This window comes from Physcomitrium patens, chromosome 12 (assembly GCF_059467195.1).
Source record: "Physcomitrium patens ecotype Gransden chromosome 12, ASM5946719v1, whole genome shotgun sequence".
Taxonomy (NCBI): Eukaryota; Viridiplantae; Streptophyta; class Bryopsida; order Funariales; family Funariaceae; genus Physcomitrium; species Physcomitrium patens.
The window spans coordinates 16,140,215-16,154,643 of record NC_143421.1 but is presented as its reverse complement, the minus strand read 5'-3'; the positions used below and the strand labels follow the sequence as shown (position 1 = coordinate 16,154,643).

Here is a 14,429-nt window from a genome sequence, read left to right as displayed (position 1 = left end):
TCTAAATCTTTTATTGTGGGATTATCAATTTTTAAAAAGTTAAAAGTATCAAATTATGGATAATAATCATAATTAGTAAAAAAAAATATTTATTGACTAAAAAAATGTACCAAATTATTATATATAAACTTTGTCAATTATTAAAGAATTGTCTAATTATCTTAATTATAATTAATGATATATCTAAAATATTACTATAATTATAATTCACATATATTATTTATCTATTAATTTAAGGATAAAAAGTCAAAGAGAGCTTTATATCCACTTTTAAAATCTTAAAAAAGATTTTCTAAAATCTTGCTAAAAATTGAGTCTTCTTATTTGATATAATATCCTTCAACAATCCATGATAGCAATAGATGTTGTTAATGAAAAACTTAATCATTTCTTTAACTGTGATAGATTTTGTACATAGTACAAAATGTGTCATTTTGGTAAAGCAATCTACTATCATAAATATAGAATTATATGAATTTGAAATTAGAAGCTCTATAATAAAATCCATAGAGTTAAAAGATGATAGTTGCTTCAAAATTAGTAATGAATGAAGAAGTCTATAAGATTGATGACAAGGAATTTTGGATTTTGAACAAATATCACATGATTGTAAAAACTCTTTGACTATATTTTATATTTGATGCCATCAAAAATTTCTAGATATTAGCTCAAAAGTCTTCTTATATCCAAAATGTACAACTATTAAAAAGTCATAATGAGCTTGAAGAACATGTAATCAAGCTTTATCTTCTAGAATATATAATTTTCTTTCAAAATAGAATAGATTATTCTTGAATTTGAACTTGGAAGTATCATGAGACTTAGAAGAAATATTCTTGATATCATAAACAAGAATATTGGAAGACATATTTGATTGAATTTGCTTGACAAAGGTTGAATCAATAGTCAATGTTTATTTTATTGCACAAAAATGAAAATGCTTTGGCTTCAAGAGAATCATTCTTTATTGATCAAAAGTTATATTTCTTTCTTTTGGTATAAGATAAGGACATATAAAAAGGAAATTTGATAAACCTTGTTATTTTTTGGATCTATTAGTGATCTTAAAATCAAATCTTAATAAAGACATACTTCAATGGACTTAACAATGATTTGCAACACGTACCAATATGAAGTATTTGAAGTTCTTGTGATATGTATTTAGAATTTTTGAATTAAAAGTGCCTTCTAGATAATGATGTCATTTTTGAAATAAATCCACAATTGCAAGCTCTTTGTCATGGATCTTATAGTTAATCTCAATTTTTAAAAATTTCTTGGAATAAATAGCTATCAATTAGAAATTATCATCTTCTCTCATTTATGATAAAACAACATCTATAGCACAGTTTAATGCATTTTTTTCTATGAAAAATACCTTAAAAAAATTGACATGATATAAAATTGGTGCAAAAATAAATATTATCTTTAAGTCTTCAAAAGATATTTCAGCTTCTTTGCTCCACTCAAGTATGGCTTTACATGCTAGTTGTGTAAGTAGAGTTATAACTTGAAAAATATTCTTGATGAAGATTCAATAATAATTGGCAAATTCTAAAAAATATTGATCTTTAATTATTTTTGGAACCTTTTAATCTATAATAGTCTAGACCTTATTACAATCCATCATTAATTCTTCATTAGAAATGACATATCTTAAGAAATCAACTTGAATAGTGTAGAATATATATTTTTTTTAATCTTTGCATATAATTTTGCATCTTTAAGTTCTTGTAATACATGACAAACATGAAGTTCTTATTAAATTCTCAATAGTTTATGCACATCCACAAAGATCCGTCTTTTTTTTTATAAGTAAAATAGGAGCTCTTCTTTGAGATTTTGAATGGCGTATGAAGTTCTTAGCTAAGTTCTCATCAATAATCTCTTTTAGTGTAGATAAAAAATTTTACAATAAGTTGTAGATTGATCCAAATGGTAGTTAAGTTCCTTCTTATAGATCAATTAAAGAATCATAGGATCAATGCTTTGAAAGAATATCTACATTCTTCTTTTCAAAAATATCCTATAAATCTTAATATTGGCTAAAAATACTACTTAATATCTTTCCACCATCAAAAATGGATGTAGTATATATAACAAAAGATGACCTTTCTTTTCTAACATGCATTAACGCTCTTATACCTACTAATAAAGATTTAGATGTAATAGGCCTATCTATTTCTACTTCACTATCAAAATTTTGGATTAAAATATAAAAAAAGTTAAGATTACAAAAAATCCAATCTATTTAAAGATTATATATTTTAATCATAATAATCTTAAAATAACTAAATTAAAGGAAGATTTTATGACATTAAATATTATTATACTATTATGATCTTTAATTGGTACATCTAAAGGAATAATTTTATAAATAATATCTCCAAAAAATAACAAATGATCATCTATGATTTCTATATATATATATATATATATATATATATATATATATATATATATATATATATATATATTAGTTTAATTTAGTTTTCTTAACTATATATATTTCTTATTTTTTTACAAAGTCTTTGTTTATAAACTAGGCTAAGACTTTTAAATCTAATAATGCAAAGACTTTGTGATTTTTAGGTCATAAATATATATCTATTTTAAAACAAGGTGAGAGATTTGAAGAAAGAATAAGACCTTTACTAGATATTACATATGATTCTAACCACACAATTCTTATTGTAGGTGGATAAACTTGTTTTTTGACACATTGACTTCTTTGGCAATCGTACTCTTTATTTTGTAATTGTGTTGTTATTTTGAATAATATTCACTAGTATATTTAGCTTTTCTACAATATAAGTATAAATTCTCTTAATTAAGTTGAGTCTTTTTTTATTTAATGAAGGATTTAAAATATACTTTATTAATTTACATCAATTTTGGCCATAATAAATAAGTTTCTAAAAACTTAGAAGCTACCATTATTACTTGGCTTGTTCTTCTTCAAGCAAGTCTTTGTTCTTAATGCCTTTCAAATAATTGATTATTACATGTAATAGCTTAAGTAATAAATTATTCTAAATATTTTTCTTTTGATATTGTCAATAATAAATCTTTGATATTATCCTTCAATTCATATTGAAAATTATTGATGACAGCTTTGTCATTCTAGTCCACAATACAAATAAGATTTTAGAATTCAGCAGCATAATTCTTATTATAAATATAATAACTTGATCTTTTCTACTCTTTTTCAATCAATATCTCTGAATGTAGCCATAAACATTTTAAAAAATGAATTCAAATCATAAAAGAATTATGAATCTTTTTCTATCAATGATGCAAACTAAGACAAAGTATTTCTAGATAGGAATGTGTCTATGAATCCAACTTGAGTAAATCCATTAAAATAATAAAAGAGATGCAATCTTAGATAGAGCTTGACTTGTTGCAAAAATCCTTGAAAGTTTGATCTCGTTCCATTAAACTTATTGAGTATACTAATTCATCTTTTCATGATACTTGTAGAAGCAATATTTCTTGATCTACTTGCTTCCTTCAACTATACAACTTCTTGACATAGATTTTGAACTTCTTCCATAGGCATAGGATTAGTGTTTCCATGGTTGGTACGAGCGATGCATAAACTTTCAACTTTGACTTGTTTGTAAAGATCTACAAGAATATTGATTTATTTGTAAAGATCTATAATAATTATAAATCTATTTTTACTTCTACTAAGTATAGCATCTATGATTTTTTCTTCCATTTTAAATAACTTAAGAAATTTATAAGTCAAATTAGATGAAGGTAATCCACAACCTCTAAAATGAAATGAAAATTCTCACAAAGAAAGGTAATCTATTTTTTTTAAAGAAAAAAATTGGTGTTAAAAAATTAAATACTTTATTTAAAGATGGATAATCTACAACTTTTAAAATACAATAATAAAATTAGAATAATCTATTCACTTTTAAAAAATAATAATAATAATAATAATAATAAGTTAATATTCTTGTCAAACTATCAAGAATATTAACTTCAAAGAACTAAAATGTCAATACAATCTTTTGTTACTTAAAAATATTAAAAAATCACTCAAAGATGATATATTATTAAATTAAAATGGCTATTGCCAAAGACAAAAAGACTAGAAAGTCTTAAAATAAGACTAATAACTACAAAGATGTTGACAAGAGTGAAGAAGGCTATATTCTTGCCTCCATATATACTCTTAATTAGGAGCTATGTGGCAATGTCCTATAGGACCTCTAAAATGTGTTGACTTTATAAGACACATATCTTAACTTGCAAGGTAAGTTTTTTATATGTGTGCCATATAGTTAGCTTGTTTTGCAAGCTATCAATATATAGTTAGTTTTTTTAATTAATTTTCAAACCTATCAATCAATTATAAATATATATAAAGTTGAAATAGTATCTATAAAGCTTTTAAAAAATATTTGTAGAAAATATTATGAAATAAATCTACTTTTATATACTTTTAATTAATTATATAAAAAAAATAGAATAAATATGTATGTTTGTGATAGTTCTAAAATCTGATTCATTTATTATGTTTTTTCATCATTTTGAAGATGAAAAGTCAAAGAGAGTTTTATATCTACCTTTAAAATCTTAAAAAGGATTCTTCAAAATCTTCATACAAATTGAGTCCTCCTATCTAATATAATATCTTTGAGTAATCTATAATAACAATAGATGTTATCAAAAAAAAGTTTAGTTATTTCTTCACCTATGATAGATTATATACATGGTACAAAATGTACCAATTTGATAAAATAATCTATTATTAAAAATATAAAATTATATAAATTTAAGACTTTAAGATCAATGATAAAACCTATAGAAACAAATGACCATAGTTGATTCGGAATAGGTAATGGTTGAAAAAGTCTATAAGATTGATGAAGAAGAATTTTTGATTTTATTACTCAATAATAAAAATACTCTAGATTCAAGAGAATTATTCTTTATTGATCAAAAGTTACATTTCTTTCTTTTGATATAAGATAAGAACGTCTAAAAAAGACAATTAATAAACCTTATTATTTTTTGAGTCAATAAATGATCTTAAAATCAAATTTTGATAAAAACATCCTCAAATGGACTTAACAAAGATTCAAAATACATGCCAATATAAAGTACTCAACATTCTTGTGATCTGTATTTACAATTATTAGACTTAAAATGCCTTCTAAATAATGATGTCATTCTTAAAATAAATCTACAATTGCTAAAAGCTTTTTATTGTAGATCTCATAGTTAATCTTGGCTATTAAAAATTTTTTTTAAATCAAAATCTATTGGGTAGAGCTTGCCATCTACTTTCATTTGTAATAAAAAAATACCTATATTAAAGTTTGATGTGTCTATTTCTATGAAGAATGCCTTGAAAAAATTAGTACATAAATAAATGTTGTCTTTAAGGCTTCAAAAGATGCTTTAGCTTCTTTGCTTCACTCAAGTTTATCTTTATATATTAAAAATATAAATAGAACCATAAATTAAAAAAAGTTTTTAATAAAGATCTTATGATAATTGGAAAATTTTAAAAAACATTGCACATCTTTTATTGTTCTTAAAATCTTCTAATCTAAGATAGTCTAGACCTTCTTTGGATCCATTTGTAAAAGTAAATTTCTTTCACAATCCAAATTATAAGATAGCCTCAATTAAGAGTTTTTTATAATTAAGTGTGTGAAGTAGAAGATGCAATAAAGAAGAACAATAAAAAGAACAATATAAAATAGGTGAAATAAATATAATTAAATAATTGCATATAACAAAAGTAGTCCATAGTCTGTTCATTGAGTTTTTATTCTATAAAACATTTAATTAATATTTTAAAATATACATTTAGATAGATATTTTTAATGCCTTTCTAAAGACATAAGAAATATGTAAATCTAAATTATTATGAATAAGTTATAAAAGTTTTAAAATAAAAAGTGAATAATTAAAAAGTTAAGTGAAAATATTTTATTTCAAGAATAACTTGCTTGTAGATTAAAGATTCAAATCTCACCAAGGCTCGCATATAGTATAAATGGATTATTACAAGATACCACAAGGCCTTAGTCTTATCTTCCTAACTCTATTCAAGGTACTATGATCCATATGGAACTTGTGTACTTTCTATTTTCTACTAATAAAATTTATAATTTTATAATTTTGACTTTACTACGATAATTAAAAGTATCCAAATAGTCCAAGAATCTAGTATTGCCTTCAAATCTTATTCCATTTTTTTATAATGGCTTCCAATATGGTAAAATTTAATTTTATTAAAGTCTTTAAAAAAAATTCTAAAAATTCCTAAATAATTCTAAAAAAATTATAAAAAATCTTATAATATTTTTATAATTTTAATATCTATTTAAGACTATATTTTTCTACCTTAGTGATTTTTTATAGTGATAAAATAAATATAAATATATTAAAAGTATTATTTTTTATATAATTAATTAAAAAGATATAAAATTCTTTTTTACGCTTCTTTTAACTATTAACTAATTATTGATAGAATTTTTATAAGTAATATATGTAGATAAGAGGCCAATAGAGAAATTGGTCTCAATAGTTAATCCTTAATACTTAAAAATAAGTAAAAATATTAAACCAACTAAGATAATTATTTCTAAGACTTGTTAAGATTCTATTTTTATAACTTTTATTTTAATAAGACTTTTCTAATGTATAAATACTTCTAAATTCTAATAAATATTTAAATATTCAAAAATATTTTCTAATCTTAATATTATTATAATATATAACTTAAAATTATATTTTTAATTAATCCATAAATCAAGATGTATTGGTAGGACTCATACTATCATTTTTTCTTTGTTGAAAATGATGTATTCTAAGAAGTCAATTTGAATAGTGTAGAATACATATCTTTCTATCTTAGCATATAATCCTACATCTCTAAGTTTTTGTAATACATGAAAAATATGAAATTCTTATTCTTCTATTTTTTTAGAGTAGATTAGAATGTTGTTTAAATAGTAGACAATAAAAATTATCAAAAACTCATAAAAAATTTTATTTTTAAGACATTGAAAAGTGGCTGGTCTATTTGTAAGTCAAAAAGGCATGATATTATTATCTAAATGCCTATGCTTAGTTCAAAAAAAAATCTTCCATTTATCTTCTTTTCTTATGCAAATTAGATTGTATGTTCTTTGTAGATTTATTTTTATACAAATCTTTGCTTGATTGAGTTGATTAAGAAGTTTTAAAATTAAAGGTAAGTGATACATATTCTTGATAGTGATTGTATTAAGTTTTCAATAATCTATGCACATCTATAGAGATTCATCAATTTTCTTCACAAATAAGATAAGAATTCCTACTGAAGATTTTAAATGGCATATGAAGTTTTTAACTAAATTCTCGTAAATGTACTCCTTTATTATAGCAAATTCAATTTTCAATAAGGTATAGATCAATTTGAATGGTGGTTGAATTCTTTTTTGTAGATCAATTGAACAATCATAAGGTCAATGCTCTGAAAAAATATATACATTTTTCTTTTCAAAAAAATCTTAGAAAACATGATAATAGCTAAAAATACCACTTAATATCTTTTTACCATCAAAAATAGACATAGCATACATAGCAAAAGATGATTTTTTTTTGTGGCATGTATAAAAGCTTCTATACTTAGCAATAAGGATTTTGATGTAGTAGATTTATATATTTTTACTTGAATAATAAGATTTTAGATTAAATTATTAAAAAAATTAAGATTATGAGAAATTCAATCTATTGAGGATTATATTTTTTTTATCCATGATAATTTTAAAATAATTAGATTAAAATAAGATCTTATTATATTAAATATTAATATACTATTTTGATTTTTAATTACTACATCTAAAAGAGCAATCTCATAGATAAAAATTTTAAAAGACAACAAACAACCATCTATAACTTCTACATGTACAAGTTTAATTCTCTTAACTAAAGATATTTCTTATTTTTTGACAAAGTCTTTGTCTATAAAAACAAATTGAGGCTCTTGAATGTAATAATGCAAAGACTTTGTGATTTTTAGGTCCTAAACATATATCTATTGTGAAATAATAGGAAAGATCTAAGAAAAAAATAAGATTTTTATTAGGTGTTGCACATGATTCTAGCCATACGGTTCCTATTGTAGCTAGAGAAACTTATTTTTTGATACATTGTCTTTTTTGGCAATCGCATTTTTTATTTTGTGATTGCATTGTTTCTTTTAATAATATTAAGTAGTATGCTTAGTTTTTGCATAATATAAGCAAAAACTCTCTTAATGATGTCAAGTTTACTTTTACTCTATGAGAGAATTTAAAATGCATCATATCAATTTGTATTGGTTTTAGCCTTAATGAATAAGTTTTTGAAAATTTAGAAGCTACTATCATTACTTAATTTATTCCTCTCTAACCAAGTCTTTATTTTTAATATCTTTTAAATAATATATTTTTATATATAATAGCTTGAATAATAAATTATTTCAAAGATTAATTTTTTAGCATTGTAAATAATAAATCTTTCACATTATCCTTTAATCTATATCAAAATTAATTGATTAAGGCTTTGTCATTTTAGGCCATATCACCATTGAATTTTTAGAATTCAGCATTATATATATGGTGGCTAATCATGATCCTTATTATAAAGATAAAATTTTAGTCTTTACTATTCTTTTTTGATCATTTTTTCTAAATATAGCCATAAATATCTTTAAGAATAAATTCAAATTATAAAAGAGTTATAAGTATTTTTTCAATAAAGGCATAAACCAAGAGAAAGCACTTCTAAATAGAAGTGCATCTATGAGCCGAACTTGAATAAATCCATCAAGGTATTAGAAAAAATACAACTTTAGATAGATCTTGACTTTTTACAAAAATCCTTGAAATTTTGATCTTATTCCATCAAACTTCTTGTGCATACTAATCCTTGTCCATATCATATTTGTAAAAGCAAAAAAAATTTGATTTGATTGTGATGTCAATCTACTTGCTTCTTTCAACTACACAACTTTTTAATATAGACTTTGAACTTCTTTTATAAGTGTAGGATTAGTTTTTTGTGGTTGGTACTAATAATGCATAAAATTTCTATTCTAAAAGTGTTGACAAGTTTGCGAAGATGTGCAATAGTTGTAAATCTATACACTTCTTTCAAGTATAGCATCTATGATTTTTCCTTCTATTTCAAATAACTTAATAAATCCATATGTTAAATTAGATGAAGAAAATTCACAACTTCTAATATCAAATAAAAATTTCAAAAAAGAAAGGTAATCCACTCACTTTAAGGATAAAATCAATGTTAGAAAATTAAATACTTTATTAAAGATGAATAATTTACAACCTTCAAAATATAATAATAAAAGTAGGATAATTCACTCACTTCTAAAGCAAGATAAGAACAATAAATTAGCATTCTTATCAAACTATAAAGAATATGAATCTCAAGGAAAACAAATCTCAATATACTCTTGTGTTACTCAGAAAGATTAGAAAATCACTCAAAGATAGTAATATATTGAATTAGAATGGCTATTTTCAAAGATAAAAAGACTAAAAAGTCTTGAAACAAGACTAAAGACTAAAATGACATTGACAAGAGTAAAGAAGGCTTCACTCTTGCTTCTATATATACTGTTTAATTAGGAGCTACATAGCAATATTATATAGGACCTCCAACATGTGTTGACTTTGCTAAATATATGATTTAACTTGTAAGATAAGTTATCTACATGTATGCCACATATTTAGCTTGTTCTACAAGCTACTAATACATATACTACATGACTAATTTTTTGACCAAGTTTTTAACCTACCAATTACTTCAAACACGTGTAAAGTCAAAACAACGTCTATGAAGCTTTTAAAAAGCTTCTTTAAAAGGTATTATAAAATTAATCTACTTTTATCTACTTCTACATAATTATATAGGTAATTATTGGAGTAAATATGTATATCTATGACATAAATTAGATTACTATAGGCTTGGACCAGTTTGTATTTGTGAATAAGTCAACTCAATTGCTTATTGATTACATCTACTAAAGTCTATGAATATTCATCTTATATTTCTTTATTTTTCTTCTTGAGCCATATAAGATAATAAATATCTCAATAAGAAGATAAATACTACCTCTTCTTATAGAAGTTGATAATAATTAAGAATTTGAGGTCAAAGAAGTCTTAGATTTAAGCTAATATTAAAATAGATAAAAATATCTTGTTCATTAGCTCGGATATGTTATTGATAAAGGCATATGGTAGCCTACTAAGAATATTGCAAATGCAACAAAGAAGGTTGATGTTTTCTATTAACAACATCTATCAAAACGAAGATAAAGAATAACAAGATCTATAAAAGATGATGAGTGTTCCTTGTAGAAGTCATTCCTAGAAGGGAGATAATGTCATGGATATATATATATATATATATATAGATAAGAAGTATTAGATAGAAAGTAAACATAGGTAGATTTGATATTATCTTGTAGCAAAGCTTCATAGACATATATTTGACTTTATATATATTTATAATTGATTGATAGGTTAGAAACTTGACTAACAAGCTAGCCACATATTGCACATTTTCGTAGCTTGTGATATAAGCTAATAATGTGGCATATATATGGAAAACTTATTCTGAGATTATGTATGCCATATTGTTATATATGAATATAGTTCTTTGAGATTCACGTCTTTGATACAAACATAGCTATTTATATAAGAAATAAAAATTTATAAAAGAAAAATAAAAAAATAAAAAATAACTAACAAATAAATATATTATATTATATTATTTGACTTCAAAATTGATTTCTTTAAAATATAATTTATTATTATATTTTTAATTGTTATATGATTCAATAATTTTAACCTAATCATTTTGTTGTTATTTTTGTGTTTAAATTTTATTCAAGTCAAAGATGTATTATTTTAAGTATTTTCTAATTTTTGAAAAAAAAAATCAGCTCAATAAACTAAGATAAGCTAATATATTAATGATTTTTTAATATGAAATGTCAAGAACTAACTTTCTTCTCATGTTTAATGTATGTTTATTGTATGTGTATATATATATATATATATATATATATTCATGTCTATTATATATGAGTTTTTTTATTATTATGCCCTTAAGACTTTATATGCTTTTTTTTGGAGAATAAATATTTTTTTAATCCAAATATATAATTAAAAAAATTTCTTAAATATTTCTTTAAAAAAAGCTCAGATTATAACTTTTTTTTACAGTAATATGAATTTAAAATACATTAGTAATCATACATTTTTTTTCTTAATGCTTAAATTTTTATAGATTAATACATAAAAATAAAAATTAAATTAATTTTCTAGAAAATATAATAAATAAAATTATTTGAGGTGATATTGGATTTTTATATTACAACTATTTTAATAATAAAATATAGAAGTTATAAAAATAAAATTAGCTAAATATATATATATATATATATAATTCTATATTTAGTTATTTTTAGATTTTGAATTTGATATATGTATATTTTTTTATCCTATAAATACCAATTTGAAAAAAATATATAACTTTGGCAAGTTATTTTATTTGATCAAATGGAATTTTAGGCCCAAATTAGTGTTTTCATTAAATTAATTTTTTTAAAATCAAAAAAAATCTTCTATTTGTAGAAAATACAAACTATTTAAAGATAACTAATGTTTTAAATAAGTATCAATATATGCTTGTATTATTTATTATCAGACTTAAAGAATTTTCCACTCAGAGATGTAAATGAATAAAATAAAGTTGTTAAATATTGTCTACATTCTTGTGTATAAGCTGAAATTCTTCAAAAAGATACTTACAAGGTTATGTTTAAAAAAATTATAATATGTTATACATTATTATTTTTTATTTTTTTGCTATGTATAAAAAATATCTAGTTTAATTCAGCACTGTATCTTTAATATTATTATTATTATTATTTATATTTATATATATATATATATATATATATATATATATATATATATATATATAGTTTTTATGTATTACATAAAAACAATTATATCTATCAATAGCATGGTAACTAATTTTTAAGAAATACTTTTATTTATGTAAATATTAAATTATTAATATATTATATAAGTAAATATTTAGTAAGAGTTTCTAATTAGGCCATTGGACATATTAATGAGATTAAAATCTTGTTAAAAATATGATTAAAATGTAATACGATTCATGATATAAACTAAATTAAATTTTATCCACATAAGATATAATATAACATATTGATAAACAAAATATGTATATATATATATATATATATATATATATATATTCAATTTAGACTTAGAATGTAATAAATTATCACTTATTTTGAGTAATTAAAATATGAAACATTTAGCTTTATTAGAATCATTAATTTTACTAAATGAAATCTATGGTTGCATATTTTTCATTAGTCTAGTGTTTTTAAACAAGGTATGTGTTAAAACTACCAATATATAATTTGAAGATAAACACATTTAATATAAAACTTAAGCAAATTTAGGATTAAATTAAAAAAAATTTAATAAATATATTTATTCATCATAGCAGTTTACATTAGCAATATCAATTGTTTATAATAGAGTTATGCTTCAAAATGTTTAGAAATTTATATTGTAACCAATAGTCATAGCATTTTTGTATTTTAAGTAATAAAGTTAGATATATTTTAATAAATACAGTAACATATAAGTAAGTAAGTTGCAAATCAAAAACATATTATTTATATTAAAGAAGCATAATGATTCAGTTGTAAACAATTATTGCATTCAAAATTTTATTTTAAAATACATTATTTAATCTCAATTTCCTTCAGTATATATTTATTTATTTATTTATGTATGAAAAAAATAAAAATAAGTACTCAAATAGGATTGTAAATAAAAAAAATTAATAAAATATTAGGCATTATTTTTTTTAAAATCAACAACTAGAAAAAAAATTAATAAAAAAAATTAAAATTTTTATTTTCAGTGTAATAAAAAATTAAAAAATTAAAAATAAATAAATAAATAAATAAAATCTAATATACATCATACAATGTAAGAGTTTTATGTGCATATATGATAAATTAGAAAATGAACTAAAGGTCAATGCAGCAGAACCCTAACTTTAATATAAAAGTGTGATATTGACAACAGCAAATGTATAACGAAATAGAGAAGTGCAGACGAAAAGCAGAAAACGAGAGTGTTCAATTGAGTCTGCATGGAATTGAATGGAAGAAGAGTTGAATTTATTTACTTCGCATTCGCCGTAGGTCGGGGACAATGCTGCTCTCTTCAATCCATGCCGCCGCTTCCCTAACGCCGTGTTCTTCCCCTCGCCTCCCACTCTGCCTCATTTCTACTTGCATTGCAAAAAATTGTGTGTGTGTGTGTAAATATATTTGCATAAATATAAATAGATAGATAGATATATGTGTGTTTGTGCGTGTGATTGGGCGTCTCTTGCGCTATCTTTTTCATGAGGAGAGACACTATCCTCCGTTTGCCGACATGTTGCAGACGGAGCTAACAACGTACCAATTGATTGACTGATTGATTGATTGACTGAACAAGTCGCTCCTCCTCCTCCTACTCCTCCCACTTGTTCGCAATACTGAGGTTCCCCCCCGCCTTTGTCTTCGACAGACTACGCCGATTCGCGCATTGTCGAGGTTAGAAACCAACACTATTCTTTTATCCATTATGTCTGGCCATCTGTTTCGACTTTGCCTCATGTGTTGTTGTCTTTCACCTGCTACGCCTCACTCGATGCGAAGGTAGTCTGCGTATAGGAATTGCTCCTCAGTGTCTGGAGTCTGACTATGGAATGAGTATGTCCCGGGCTATAATGATAACAGGTAGCGGGAAAAGGAGCAAGTTAAAAAAGTAAAATTAAATAACAACAACAACAACACCAGCAACAAATAACTCCCTGACAGCCAAGAAGAAGGCGAAGAAGAAGAAGAGCGGAGAGGGCGAGGAATGTTGAGCGTCTCATTCATTGGCTTCAGTGATTCTTAGTGAAGTTGTGTTCTCCCTTTTGTGTTATTGATCCTCTACAAATTTTAAAAAATACAATGTAATCATAAAACTTTCTTTTTAAATGTATAATCGAAAGATGGTTAACATTTTGAATTTTTTCCTTAATAAATATTATGTTTTCTAATTATGTTATATATATAAATTATCAAATTTAACATAGAATTTACAGAGATTTCTCTTAGTATAAGAGTTGCAAGTAAAAACTACTCTGATAACAGTATTTTTTTCATAAATCAAAGTTAACCTTAACAGCTTAATAATATGTTCATTTATCCTTCTCGTTGTGGCTTCAATCTTTGTTTTCTTTGAAATCGTTCTTTTAACACAATATCTGACAACTACTTTGCCACCATCCTAATAAAATCTTTCATGTTT

General features: G+C 23.2%; 1 long non-coding RNA gene across 1 annotated transcript; it reads right to left on the bottom strand.

Annotated features, from left to right (window-relative positions):
- Nucleotides 1-13,233: 13,233 nt before the first annotated feature.
- LOC149988067 (uncharacterized) lies at nucleotides 13,234-14,420 on the bottom strand. Its single transcript, XR_016505894.1, has 3 exons — nucleotides 14,299-14,420; nucleotides 13,551-14,068; nucleotides 13,234-13,371 (listed from the first exon to the last, which is right to left on the bottom strand). It is a non-coding gene; the product is annotated as an uncharacterized LOC149988067 (long non-coding RNA).
- Between the last annotated feature and the right edge of the window lie 9 nt (nucleotides 14,421-14,429).